Consider the following 13,226-nt stretch of genomic DNA (forward strand, 5'->3'; position numbering starts at 1 on the left):
AGATTACATTGGCTGCGCTTGCTAATGGTAGGCGCAAAGGATTGCGCAAGCACGCAATATCGCTTCTTATGTAAATATGGTTTGGTGCATATAAGTGCACCATCATTTTTGATAAATGTCTTGAGTCCCGTTTTTTGTGCAATTGCTCCAATTTCTCCATTGCACCACAGGCGCAGGTCTTTAGTAAATCACCCCCTGTTCCTCTTTCAGTGTCATATGAACCTGAAGGCAATACATATTTTTCTTTTGCTGACATAAACTGTCTAGCCACATTATTTTAACATCGTCAGTGAAAATGACCTTATGCTTTAACAAATCCATTCTATAAATATTCTTGGACTTCATCCAAATACCCAAATGTTCATAAAATACTTTTGCATGTTGTTCCATTTCTACAATTTGTTTCTAAAATATGAACTCAAATGTTTGAGCTGGATTGCTATTTTATATGTCTTTGCAGACTATTTTGTTGTGTTTATTTTTTTGTTATGAGGTAAGACCATAGGACATAAAATGTACAGCCCCAGGCATGACCCATTTATGTTAGTTGCTATTGTAAGTCACCATTAGGGATGAGCCGAACACCCCCCGGTTCGGTTCGCACCAGAACCCGCGAACGGACCGAAAGTTCGCACGAACGTTAGAACCCCATTGACGTCTATGGGACTCGAACGTTCGAAATCAAAAGTGCTCATTTTAAAGGCTAATTTGCATGGTATTGTCCTAAAAAGGGTTTGGGGACCCGGGTCCTACCCCAGGGGACATGTATCAATGCAAAAAAATTTTTTAAAAACGGCCGTTTTTTCGGGAGCAGTGATTTTAATGATGCTTAAAGTAAAAAAAAAAAAAAGTGAAATATTCCTTTAAATATCGTACCTGGGGGGTGTCTATAGTATGCCTGTAAAGTGACGCGTGTTTCCCATGTTTAGAACAGTCCCTGCACCAAATGTAATTTTTAAAGGAAAAAATCTCATTTAAAACTGCTTGCGGGTTTAATGTCATGTCGGGTCATGGCAATATGGATGAAAATCAGTGAGACAAACGGCATGGGTACCCCCCAGTCCATTACCAGGCCCTTTGGGTCTTGTATGGATATTAAGGGGAACCCCGCACCCAAATTAAAATAAGGAAAGGTGTGGGGCCACCAGGCCCTATATACTCTGAACAGCAGTATACAGGCGGTGCAAACAAGACAGGGACTGTAGGTTTGTTGTTAAGTAGAATCTGTTTGTAATTTTGAACATTTTTAACGTGTTTAGCTCCAGCCAAAAAATCTTTTCTAAGCTTTTTGGAAAACATAGGGAAGGGTTATCACCCCTGTGACATTTGTTTTGTTGTCTTTCCTCCTCTTCAGAAGATTTCACCTCACTTTTTTGTCCCAATGAAAAATGTTTTTTGAAAATTTGGGTTTTTTTGTGGAACAAGGATTGGAAAGCATCAGTGGAAAGGAGAAATTGTTTTCCCATATTAACTCTTACAGGAGAGAATTTCCCTTCCTAGGGGTAGATTTCATCTCACTTCCTGTTGTCTCCTTCCGTTTGCAAGTAGGAGTCGTTTGTAAGTTAGATGTTTGAAAGTAGGGTCCTGCCCTATATACTCAGCAGAAATTTGGGCCTTAGGTGTTGCTGTGGCCACAACACTGTAAGCCCTCACAGGGCCCTGCTGTGAAATATTAGATCAAGAATTGTAATTACATGCCCCTGTTGAACAGGAGCTGAAAAATTAGGCCTTAGGCACTGGTGCTGGTGCCACAACACTGCAACCCCTCACAGACACTCTAGTTGGAACGCAGGAACGAGCCCTGCTGCAAAGTATTGCTTCAAAAATTGTAATTACACACCCCTGTTAGACAGGGGCAGAAAAATTGGGCCTTAGGCACTGGTGCTGGTGCCACAACACTGCAACCCCTCACAGACACTCTAGTTGGAACGCAGGAACGAGCCCTGCTGCAAAGTATTGCATCAAAAATTGTAATTACACGCCCCTGTTAGACAGGGGCAGAAAAATTGGGCCTTAGGCACTGGTGCTGGTGCCACAACACTGCAACCCCTCACAGACACTCTAGTTGGAACGCAGGAACGAGCCCTGCTGCAAAGTATTGCATCAAAAATTGTAATTACACGCCCCTGTTAGACAGGGGCAGAAAAATTGGGCCTTAGGCACTGGTGCTGGTGCCACAACACTGCAACCCCTCACAGACACTCTAGTTGGAATGCAGGAACGAGCCCTGCTGCAAAGTATTACATCAAAAATTGTAATTACACGCCCCTGTTAAACAGGGGCTGAAAAATTGTGCCTTAGGCACTGGTGGTGGCGCCCAGAACCAAAAATGTTCTTACAAGCTATCAGCGTGATGATTGAGGAGGAAGAGGATAATTACTCAGGGATAGTCACTCAGCATCAGCATAGGCAGTCTTTGAAGGGATCTGAGATTTCAAAAAAAATTATTCGGTTACATCAGCATCAGGTGCTTGGTAGCTGGTGGTGATCCAAGACTCATTCATTTTTATGAAGGTCAGCCGATCGACCGAGTCGGTGGACAGACGCACCCTTTGATCGGTTACCACGCCTCCAGCAGCACTGAATGTGCGTTCCGAAAGAACGCTGGATGCAGGACAGGCCAGTAGCTCAATTGCATACTGTGCAAGCTCTGGCCAGTGATCCATCCTCAAGACCCAGTAACCCAGAGGATTTTCAGTGGGAAAGGTGTCCAAGTCTGATCTTGCCCCTAGGTATTCCTGCACCATGTAAAACAGATGCTGGCGATGGTTGCTGGAACCGATCATACCTTGGGGCTGCGGACCAAAAAATTGTCTGAACGCATCGGTCAGACGGCCACCTTCTCCACCGCTCCTTCTTTGACTGACCGAAGCCTCAGCAACACGTTGTCCAGAAACAGGAGTTTGTAACCTCCCAGTCTCTGGGAACGCGTTGCACAGACCTTTCTGCAAGGCCTCCCGAAGATGTTTCATCCTCTGCTCCCTCTGCGATGGCAAGATAAGGTCCGCAACCTTACCCTTGTAACGTGGATCAAGGAGGGTTGCCAGCCAGTATTGGTCCTTCTCCTTGATACCACGAATACGAGGATCCTTACGCAGGCTTTGCAGGATCAGGGAGGCCATGCAGCGTAGGTTTGCTGAGGCATTCGGTCCGGAGTCCTCTGGGTCACTAAGAACGACATGGTCCGCAGCCACCTCCTCCCAGCCACGTACAAGTCCATGTGTTTCTTGGGACTGATCCCTTAAAGACTGCTGCTGATGCTGAGTGCCAGGCTCCACCTCCATACTGACACAATCTTCCTCCTCCTCCTCTTCCTCCTCGTCCTCTTCCTGTGTGATCGGCGGGCACGCAGGAACACTGTCTGGATAAAGGGGGCCTTGAGAGCTAAGGAAGTCCTCCTCTTCCTGCCTCTGTTCTGCCTCAAGTGCCCTGTCCATTATTCCACGCAGCGTGTGCTCCAACAGGTGGACAAGGGGGACAGTGTCACTGATGCATGCACTGTCACTGCTCACCATCCTCATGTCCTCCTCGAATGGTGACAGGACAGTGCATGCATCCCTGATCATGGCCCACTGGCGTGGGGAAAAAAAACCAAGCTCCCCTGACCCTGTCCTGGTGCCATAGTCGCACAGGTACTCATTGATGGCCCTCTGCTGCGTGTGCAGCCGCTGCAGCATGGCCAACGTTGAGTTCCACCTGGTGGGCATGTCACAGATTAGGCGGTTCTTGGGCAGGTTAAACTCCTTTTGGAGGTCCGTCAGCCGAGCACTGGCATTATATGACCGGCGGAAATGCACACAGACTTTCCTGGCCTGCCTCAGGACATCCTGTAAGCCCGGGTACCTGCCCAAGAACCGCTGCACCACCAAGTTAAGGACGTGAGCCAAACAGGGCACATGGGTCATTTGTCCCTGTCGGAGGGCAGAGAGGAGGTTGGTGCCATTGTCGCAAACCACCATTCCTGCCTTAAGTTGGCGTGGCGTCAACCCCCTCTGAACCTGCCCCTGCAGAGCTGACAGAACCTCTGCCCCAGTGTGGCTCCTGTCCCCCAAGCACACCAGCTCAAGCACCGCATGGCATCTTTTGGCCTGCGTACTTGCGTAGCCCCTTGAACGCCTACGGAGCACCGCTGGTTCCGAGGAAGAGGCCATGGAGGAAGAAGAAGAGGAGGGGGTGGAGGAGAGAGGTGTGTCACAATCAGCATTTTGGAGGCGTGGTGGCGGAACAACCTCCAACACTACTGCACCTTGTCCTGCATCCTTCCCAGCTGCCAGCAGAGTTACCCAATGCGCCGTGAAACTTAGGTAACGTCCCTGTCCATGCCTGCTGGACCATGAGTCAGCGGTAATATGCACCTTACCGCTGACCGCCCTGTCCAGCGAGGCATGGACATTGCCTTCCACATGCCGGTAGAGAGCCGGAATCGCCTTCCGTGAGAAAAAGTGGCGTTTGGGTACCTGCCACTGAGGAACCGCACATTCCACAAACTCACGGAAGGGGGCAGAGTCTACCAACTGAAAAGGCAGCAGTTGAAGTGCTAGCAATTTTGCCAAGCTAGCATTCAACCGCTGGGCATGTGGATGGCTGGGAGCAAACTTCTTTCGGCGGTGCAGCAGCTGGGGCAGGGAAATTTGCCTGGTACAATCTGACGTCGGTGTACCAAAAGCAGATTGCCCACAAGTACTTGGCTGTGACACACCTAATTCTACACCTTCATTCCTCTCACTGCAGGTCTCAGAGAGGACTGAAGGTCTAGTGGGGTTGGAAATCTCAGCTGATGAGGAGCAAGGAGAGATCCTCTTTGTTCTTTGGTGTGGGTCTTTTAGATACGCTTGTCAACGAACTGCATGGCAGGTCAACATATGTCTGGTCAAGCATGTGGTACCCAAGCGGGAGATGTTTTGGCCACGCGAGATACGCTTGAGACATATGTTGCAAATAGCAGCGGTGCGATCTGATGCACTCGTCTCAAAAAAGGCCCACACCAAATAACTTTTTGAATAACGCGCAGAGACTGCAGCGCCCTGCACATGTGGAGCTTTGGGGTGTGATGCAGTCAATGTGCTGCCCTTAGGCTGGCCCCTGGAGGGCATCCTGCCTCGTTGGTGATGTGCCGCCGCCTCCTCCTCCTCCTCCTCCTCCTCCTCCTCCTCTCTCCTATCAGGCACCCACGTTGAGTCAGTGACCTCATCATCCCCTCCCTCACTGGAGCAAACCTGGCAGTATGCTGCAGCAGGGGGAGCATGACTGCCAGATTGCTGTCCTTCTTGGGCACCCCCTCTGTCCGTGCTCATGTTACTGCCTTCATCGAGCTCAGTATCGTCATCAGAGCCTTCCAAACGCTGGGCATCCTCCTGGAGCATGTACCCAACACTGTGGTCAAATAGTTCGAGGGAATCCTCATGAGGACATGGTGGAGCTAGGGAAGGAGTCACTGATGACATTGAGCTGAGGGAAGAGGCCGCTGCTTTGCCAGACAAAGCACCCTGGGCATGGGTGAGAGAGGATGAGGAGGATGAGGACGGCTTGGTCATCCACTCGACCAAGTCTTCTGCATGTTGCGGCTCAACACGGCCAGCTGCCGAAAAAAAGGCCAAGCGTGTCCCATGGCCACGTGCTGATGAGGATGCACCGTCTCCACGACCAGCACTAGACACAGAGCCTGCTTGCCCTCTCTTATTGGCTTGTGACTGTCTGCCTCTCCTTCTTGGCCTTCCAGACATACTAATGGCCTGTAGCTGCACTAAGCTGGGATAGAACACCTGTAATTTTCTTCAGGTAGCTTTATATACTGTAACCAGACAAGCCTGCCTGTCAGTAGGAAGATAACAGGAACGGATCTAGCTGAACACTGTGAGCAGGACGCACTGTACTAAATGTAAATAGTCTAGCTGCCAGACCGTGGTACTAATAGGATCAAATAGAACACCTGTAATTTTCTTCAGGTAGCTTTATATACTGTAACCAGACAAGCCTGCCTGTCAGTAGGAAGATAACAGGAACGGATCTAGCTGTACACTGTGAGCAGGACGCACTGTACTAAATGTAAATAGTCTAACTTCCTGACCGTGGTACTAATAGGATCAAATAGAACACCTGTAATTTTCTTCAGGTAGCTTTATATACTGTAACCAGACAAGCCTGCCTGTCAGTAGGAAGATAACAGGAACGGATCTAGCTGAACACTGTGAGCAGGACGCACTGTACTAAATGTAAATAGTCTAGCTGCCTGACCGTGGTACTAATAGGATCAAATAGAACACCTGTAATTTTCTTCAGGTAGCTTTATATACTGTAACCAGACAAGCCTGCCTGTCAGTAGGAATTTAACAGGAACGGATCTAGCTGAACACTGTGAGCAGGACGCACTGCACTAAATGTAAATAGTCTAGAAGATAACAGGAACGGATCTAGCTGAACACTGTGAGCAGGACGCACTGCACTAAATGTAAATAGTCTAGAAGATAACAGGAACGGATCTAGCTGAACACTGTGAGCAGGACGCACTGCACTAAATGTAAATAGTCTAGAAGATAACAGGAACGGATCTAGCTGAACACTGTGAGCAGGACGCACTGCACTAAATGTAAATAGCAGGAACGGATCTAGCTGAACACTGTGAGCAGGACGCACTGCACTAAATGTAAATAGTCTAGAAGATAACAGGAACGGATCTAGCTGAACACTGTGAGCAGGACGCACTGCACTAAATGTAAATAGCAGGAACGGCTCTAGCTGAACACTGTGAGCAGGACGCACTGCACTAAATGTAAATAGCAGGAACGGATCTAGCTGAACACTGTGAGCAGGACGCACTGCACTAAATGTAAATAGTCTAGAAGATAACAGGAACGGATCTAGCTGAACACTGTGAGCAGGACGCACTGCACTAAATGTAAATAGCAGGAACGGATCTAGCTGAACACTGTGAGCAGGACGCACTGCACTAAATGTAAATAGCAGGAACGGATCTAGCTGAACACTGTGAGCAGGACGCACTGCACTAAATGTAAATAGCAGGAACGGATCTAGCTGAACACTGTGAGCAGGACGCACTGCACTAAATGTAAATAACAGGAACGGATCTAGCTGAACACTGTGAGCAGGACGCACTGCACTAAATGTAAATAGCAGGAACGGATCTAGCTGAACACTGTGAGCAGGACGCACTGCACTAAATGTAAATAGTCTAGAAGATAACAGGAACGGATCTAGCTGAACACTGTGAGCAGGACGCACTGCACTAAATGTAAATAGCAGGAAAGGATCTAGCTGAACACTGTGAGCAGGACGCACTGCATTAAATGTAAATAGTCTAGATAGAAGATAACAGGAATGGATCTAGCTAAACTGAATACAGTGTATATATATATATGCAACACCTGGGATGCATATATATACACAATACACTGTAAGTGCAGCTAACTGACTGACTGTTCTGCCTAATCTATTTAACTCAAATCAAATGACACTGTCTCTCTCTCTATCTCTCAGCACACCGGAACACACACTACACAGGGCCGCCGTGCAGGCGGCCTTATATAGTGTGGGGTGTGTACTAAATCCCCTGAGCCATAATTGGCCAAAGCCACCCTGGCTTTGGCCAATTACAGCTCTCTCTACTGACGGCGCTGTGATTGGCCAAGCATGCGGGTCATAGTGCATGCTTGGCCAATCATCAGCCAGCAATGCACTGCGATGCCGCAGTGAATTATGGGCCGTGACGCGCCACACGAATTTAGCGCGAACGGCCCATAACGTTCGCAATTCGGCGAACGATCGAACAGCCGATGTTCGAGTCGAACATGGGTTCGACTCGAACACGAAGCTCATCCCTAGTCACCATCTATTCTTAGAATTGTAAACAAAGGCAAATAACCAGAAATACCATATCTGAAACATCACATCATTTATGGAACTAAGAAATATTCTTAGAGGGTCATTGTGCCCAAAACTAATATTTTAGCAGTGTATACTCTGATATACCAAATCACACACACACATGTCTCATGGGGTTTCTATCAGCAAGATCTTTCAGGATTTACTACTACATTTTCCTCTATGGCAGTGTTTATTAAACTGAGGGTCAGGACCCTAATTGGGTTGCGTGTTTGGAAATGTTCACCAAATGACTTTGTGTCCAAGTGCAAATCAGCAGATATATTTACAGTCAGTCATATGCACACAGTCAGTGTGTGGACTTGGAGTAGAAATGGAGCTGATAGATTGTTTACAGACAGAGATTATTGCTGCTATACTACACAGCGCTACTGCAAAGTGCCTATTGTGGTACTATTTACAATTAGTGTGTTTTGGAGAGACCTGGAGTAGATAGGGAAAGTGCTTGCAGTCATAGGTAGATGCTGCTAAATTACCCAGTGCTGCTGAAAAGTGCTAATTACAGCTCAGTGGTAATATACACAACCATAGATCTGGAGTAGATAGGGAGAGCTGACAGAGGGAGTGATAGCTGCTGCTGAAAAGTGCCATATAAAGTGCAGTGCTGATATACATACAGTTGGTGTGTTGGAGAGACCTGGAGTAGATGGTTGCTACTATACTATACAGTGCTGCTGAAAAGTACTATATACATTGAAGTGTTCCTATACACAGTCAGCGTGTGTTGGAGAGACATTTAGTAGACAGTACAGTAAGAGCTGACAGAGTGTTTTCAGGAAGAAAGAATTGCTGCTATACTATACAATGCTGCTGAATTTGTGTTAAGTTACATTAAATTAAATTGTGGTGGGCTTCATAGTGTGTACCGCCTGGGTTCACTGTGCTGTAATGTGCTACATTATTATTACTTTTTACTTTCAGTTAGGTTAATAAACAAACATAAAAAAGTTGCAGTTTAGTCTTTTAGGCTCTGTTCACATATATGCAAATTGGATGCGTTTTGAACCGCATCCAATTCGCATGACATGTGAATCAAACCAGTTTTCTATGTAGCCGGCTCAGTGTGTATTTTCTGCAAATTTAAAAAGAGTCATGTATGTTTTCTGAGCACTGCGGTGCAGTTTAGATGCAAATTCCAGGCTCATTGTCTTTTATGGGAACACATCTGAATCACACATCTGATCAGTTTTGAACATGAGTTTGATCCAAAAAAAACCCAGTGTGGGGGTTATCACCCAATCTATACCAGGCCCTTGCAGGTCTGGTATGGATTTTGAGGGGAACCCCATGCCAAAATGAAAAAAAAAATGGCCTGGGGTCCCCCCCAAATCCATACCAAACCCTTATCCATGCATGCAACCTGAACTAATATCAGGCCACATGCCCTCAACATGGGGGGTGCTTTAACCACTTTAAGACCGGGCCTCTTTTTTTAGATGTGTTGTTTACAAGTTAAAAAAAAAAAAATTTTCGTAGAAAATTACTTAGAACCCCCAAACATTATACATTTTTTTCTAACATCCTAGAGAATAAAATGGCAGTCGTTGCAATACTTCCTGTCACACCGTATTTGCGCAGCAGTCTTACAAGCGCACTTTTTGTTGAATTAAAAAATAAGACAACAGTAAAGTTAGCCCAATTTTTTTTTATATTGTGAAAGATAATGTTACGCCGAGTAAATTGATACCCAACATGTCACGCTTCAAAATTGTGCCCACTCGTGGAATGGCGACAAACTTTTACCCTTAAAAATCTCCATAGGCGACATTTAAAAAATTCTACCGGTTGCATGTTTTATGTCACAGAAGTGGTCTAGGGCTAGAATTATTGCTCTCGCTCTACCGATCACGGCGATACCTCACATGTGTGGTTTGAACACTGTTTTCATATGCTTGTGCTACTCACCTATGCGTTTGCTTCTGCACGCGAGCTCGGCGGGACAGGGCGCGTTTAAAAAAATGTTTTCCTGACAGGCTCCATGGCAGCATACGTGTGGGTAGGCTCCGCCTCCTTAACTACCCAATAGGAACCCCTCTCCCATAAATCTTTGCTCTAGGCTGCTATCCATGTTCCTTTTTTGTCCTCCTCCGTAGGACCAGGTGTTGGTTCTCCTACCTGAAGATAAACCTCCCTACGATCGATGATGCCGAGTGCCAAAGATTCCTCCGATACGCCCTGACTGTTAAGCAGGGTATGGAGTGTATAGCAGAGTAGCGCTGAAGATTGAATCGGTTCATCTATGTGCGCACGGTCTGTTTGCCTAATGTTTCAGGCGACCATTATCTGCTGCCAAGTCCGGTGTGTGTGTGTATGGATGGCGTTCCTCGGCCCAGGTGATCGTAGGTGGAGGAGTAAGTTTTTACATTTCATTCACATATGGCAGCAGTGTTTATGTGTATCATACCTCTGTGTGTTTTTTTCCTGCTTCCTGGTGTCCTAGATTGGCTCTGACGCTCTCTGCGTTCCAGCAGCCGCTCTCTCTGTGACTTACGGGTACCGGCGTACGTTCTGCGCATGCGCGGACCCGATATGAAGTCGAGGCTTGACGGCGATGACGTCACGGGCGCCACTTTTTAAAGCTGTGGAAAGCTTTCAGAGCCCTGGGAATGATCGTGGGGGATACGGCGACTTCCAGGGGCTACTATCTTGGCGGTTCAAGGTAAGACAATCTCTATTGTCTGGGGGTGGAGGTCTGTTGTCAGTCAGCTGATCCTGTGAATCTGTCTCTGCAGCTTCCTATTGTATTGACACTATGGACTCCTCACTGCCCCCTAGTGGCCAGCCCACTTGTAGCAGGTATGTTTGCAGTTATGCTTTTCTGCCTGTACAAGGATTGAGAATAGGATTTTAGGACACCAGTTGATTTCTTTCTCTATCTTCTCTGTGTTTCTTTCCTCACAGCCCTACTAGGTCTGATCCACACCGTAGTTCCCATAAAGGAAGTGGATCATAAAAATCACACCACCGGCAATCTTCCTCCAGGTCTAGCCATCATAGATCTCCTTCCAGATCTGAACAGTGCAATAAAAATCCTTCTCACCCCCCTTCATCTCACTCTAGAGAGAGTTCAGGAAAATCATGCTGGGGATGTAGGATGCCTGTTCCAACAGACAAATCTCTCTGTGATCACTGCTTCTCTAAAGCTGCAGATGAGAGGGATGGTGCAGACCAGCGTTTGGAATCTATGGTGAGGCGGGTTGTGAAAGAATCTCTACAGGAAAGAGAGGCCCAGCAGCCCCGTGATTCCCCACCAGACCCATTATGCCCTCCAGTGGGTGAAGGTTCTGTGCATGAGACATGGGAATCTTCCCAGCTAAGTCACCCTTCTGCTCCTGTTTCAGACAGCGAATCGGATCCGGAAGATCCTGGCGTGGGGTTTGAGTACGCTTTAGTTCCTTCTTTGGTGAAGGCAGTTAAAGAGGCCCTGAAGTGGGAAGATCCAGTTACTTCCCCCCCAAAACAGAGGAAGTTTTTCAAGCAGCTCAATAAGGAGCGACAGTATTTTCCTTTTCTCTCTGAGCTGGGTGAGGTCATTTCTGAGGAGTGGAGCAAAATGGACATGAAAAGTTCCATGCAGTCAAAGGTCTTGAAACTATATCCTTTTAAGGAAGAGGAAGTAAAGCACCTTGAATCAGCCCCATTAGTGGATGCAGCTTTAATGAGACTAGCAAGATATGTAACGCTTCCCTTGGAGGACACTGTATCTTTTAAAGATCCTTTGGAAAGGCGAATTGATTCGGAGTTAAAGAGGATCTACCTGACATCAGGAATGGCATGTAAGCCAGTACTTGCGATAGCTGCAGTCTCCAAAGCGTTGGAATCTTGGTCTGATAATGTGGATGAGTTCTTAAGAGGTATCTCTACTGAAACAGCTAAGGATTCTCCTATCCAAGAGATCAGGCTGGCATCAGCCTTTCTTGGGGAGGCATCTATTGATGTCATCCGCCTGATGTCCCGGGTTATGTTGGCAGCTGTCTCAGCTCGTCGTGCCCTTTGGCTCCGTCCATGGTTGGCGGATCCAGCTTCCAAGCAAGCTTGGTGCCGAATTCCGTTTGAAGGTTCTTCATCCAGGCAGTCTTCTTTCAAGAAACCCGCAAAAGGGGGTTCCTCTGGCAACCAGGACGCCACAAAGTCCTTTTGAGATTGGGCCCGCTCAGGCATGCCAGGTGGGGGCTCGTCTTCGCCACTTCGGGCATGTCTGGGCGGCCTCAATCCGAGATTACTGGACCATCAAGACGGTCTCCTCCGGTCACAAGTGGGTCTTCAACAATACCCCAAGACTCAGATTTGTTCCCACATCTCTTCCAGGTTCAGAAGAGAAAAAGCAGGTCCTATTAACCTACGTGAACTGTTTATTGGATCAAGGCGCAGCCAGCCGTTCCTGTTCCAGAAAACGAACAAGGCAGAGGCATGTATTCTCCTCTGTTCATGATACAGAAGAAAAACGGTACATGGAGGCCGGTAATAGATTTAACACATCTCAATTCCTTTATCCGAAAAGAAAAGTTCAAAATGGAGTCTTTAATTACGATCCAACAATCAATACATCTGGGAGATTGGATGATTTCAATCGATCTGAAAGATGCATACTTTCACGTGCCAGTGGCAACAGAGTTCCAACAATTCCTCCGCTTTGCGGTAGGCAATCAGCATCTGCAGTTCACATGTCTACCCTTCGGCCTAACAACGTCACCTCGGGTCTTCTCAAAGGTCTTGTTGTCGGTTGTGGCTCTACTTCGTATCAAGGGGGTTCGTCTCCACCACTATTTAGACGACCTACTTCTCCTAGCTCAGAACGAAGATCAACTGTTAGAGCACAGGAGCTTAGTCATCTCCACCCTGCAGGAATTCGGGTGGCTTCTGAATCTAGAGAAGAGCCATTTAGAGCCAACACAATCTCTGGTGTTTCTAGGGGCTCACTTCAACACATTGGAAGGCACCATCTCCCTTCCAGAGGAGAAGATTGGAGTGATTCGAGACAGAATACACGCAGCCCTTGCGTCGTCTCACCTCTCAGCTCTCCAATGCCTGAAAGTAATTGGCACGATGACAGCTACCATTCCTATGGTGAAGTGGGCCCAATGGCATACACGACCCTTCCAAAAAGGGTTCCTTCAACAATGGGATTCTTCCAGCCAAGTCCAGCGCATACACCTTACGTCATCCATGAGGACGTCTCTCCTTTGGTGGCTTCAAGGGAAGAATCTGCGCAATCACCATTCAATCATGCCCATCTCATGGGTCACGTTAACTTCGGATGCCAGCAATCGAGGTTGGGGCGCTCACTGCCTTTCAGAAGTGGCGCAAGGCCAATGGGGTTTCCCTGC

The sequence above is a fragment of the Aquarana catesbeiana genome, linkage group LG02 (genome assembly GCF_042186555.1).
Source record: "Aquarana catesbeiana isolate 2022-GZ linkage group LG02, ASM4218655v1, whole genome shotgun sequence".
Classification (NCBI taxonomy): Eukaryota; Metazoa; Chordata; class Amphibia; order Anura; family Ranidae; genus Aquarana; species Aquarana catesbeiana.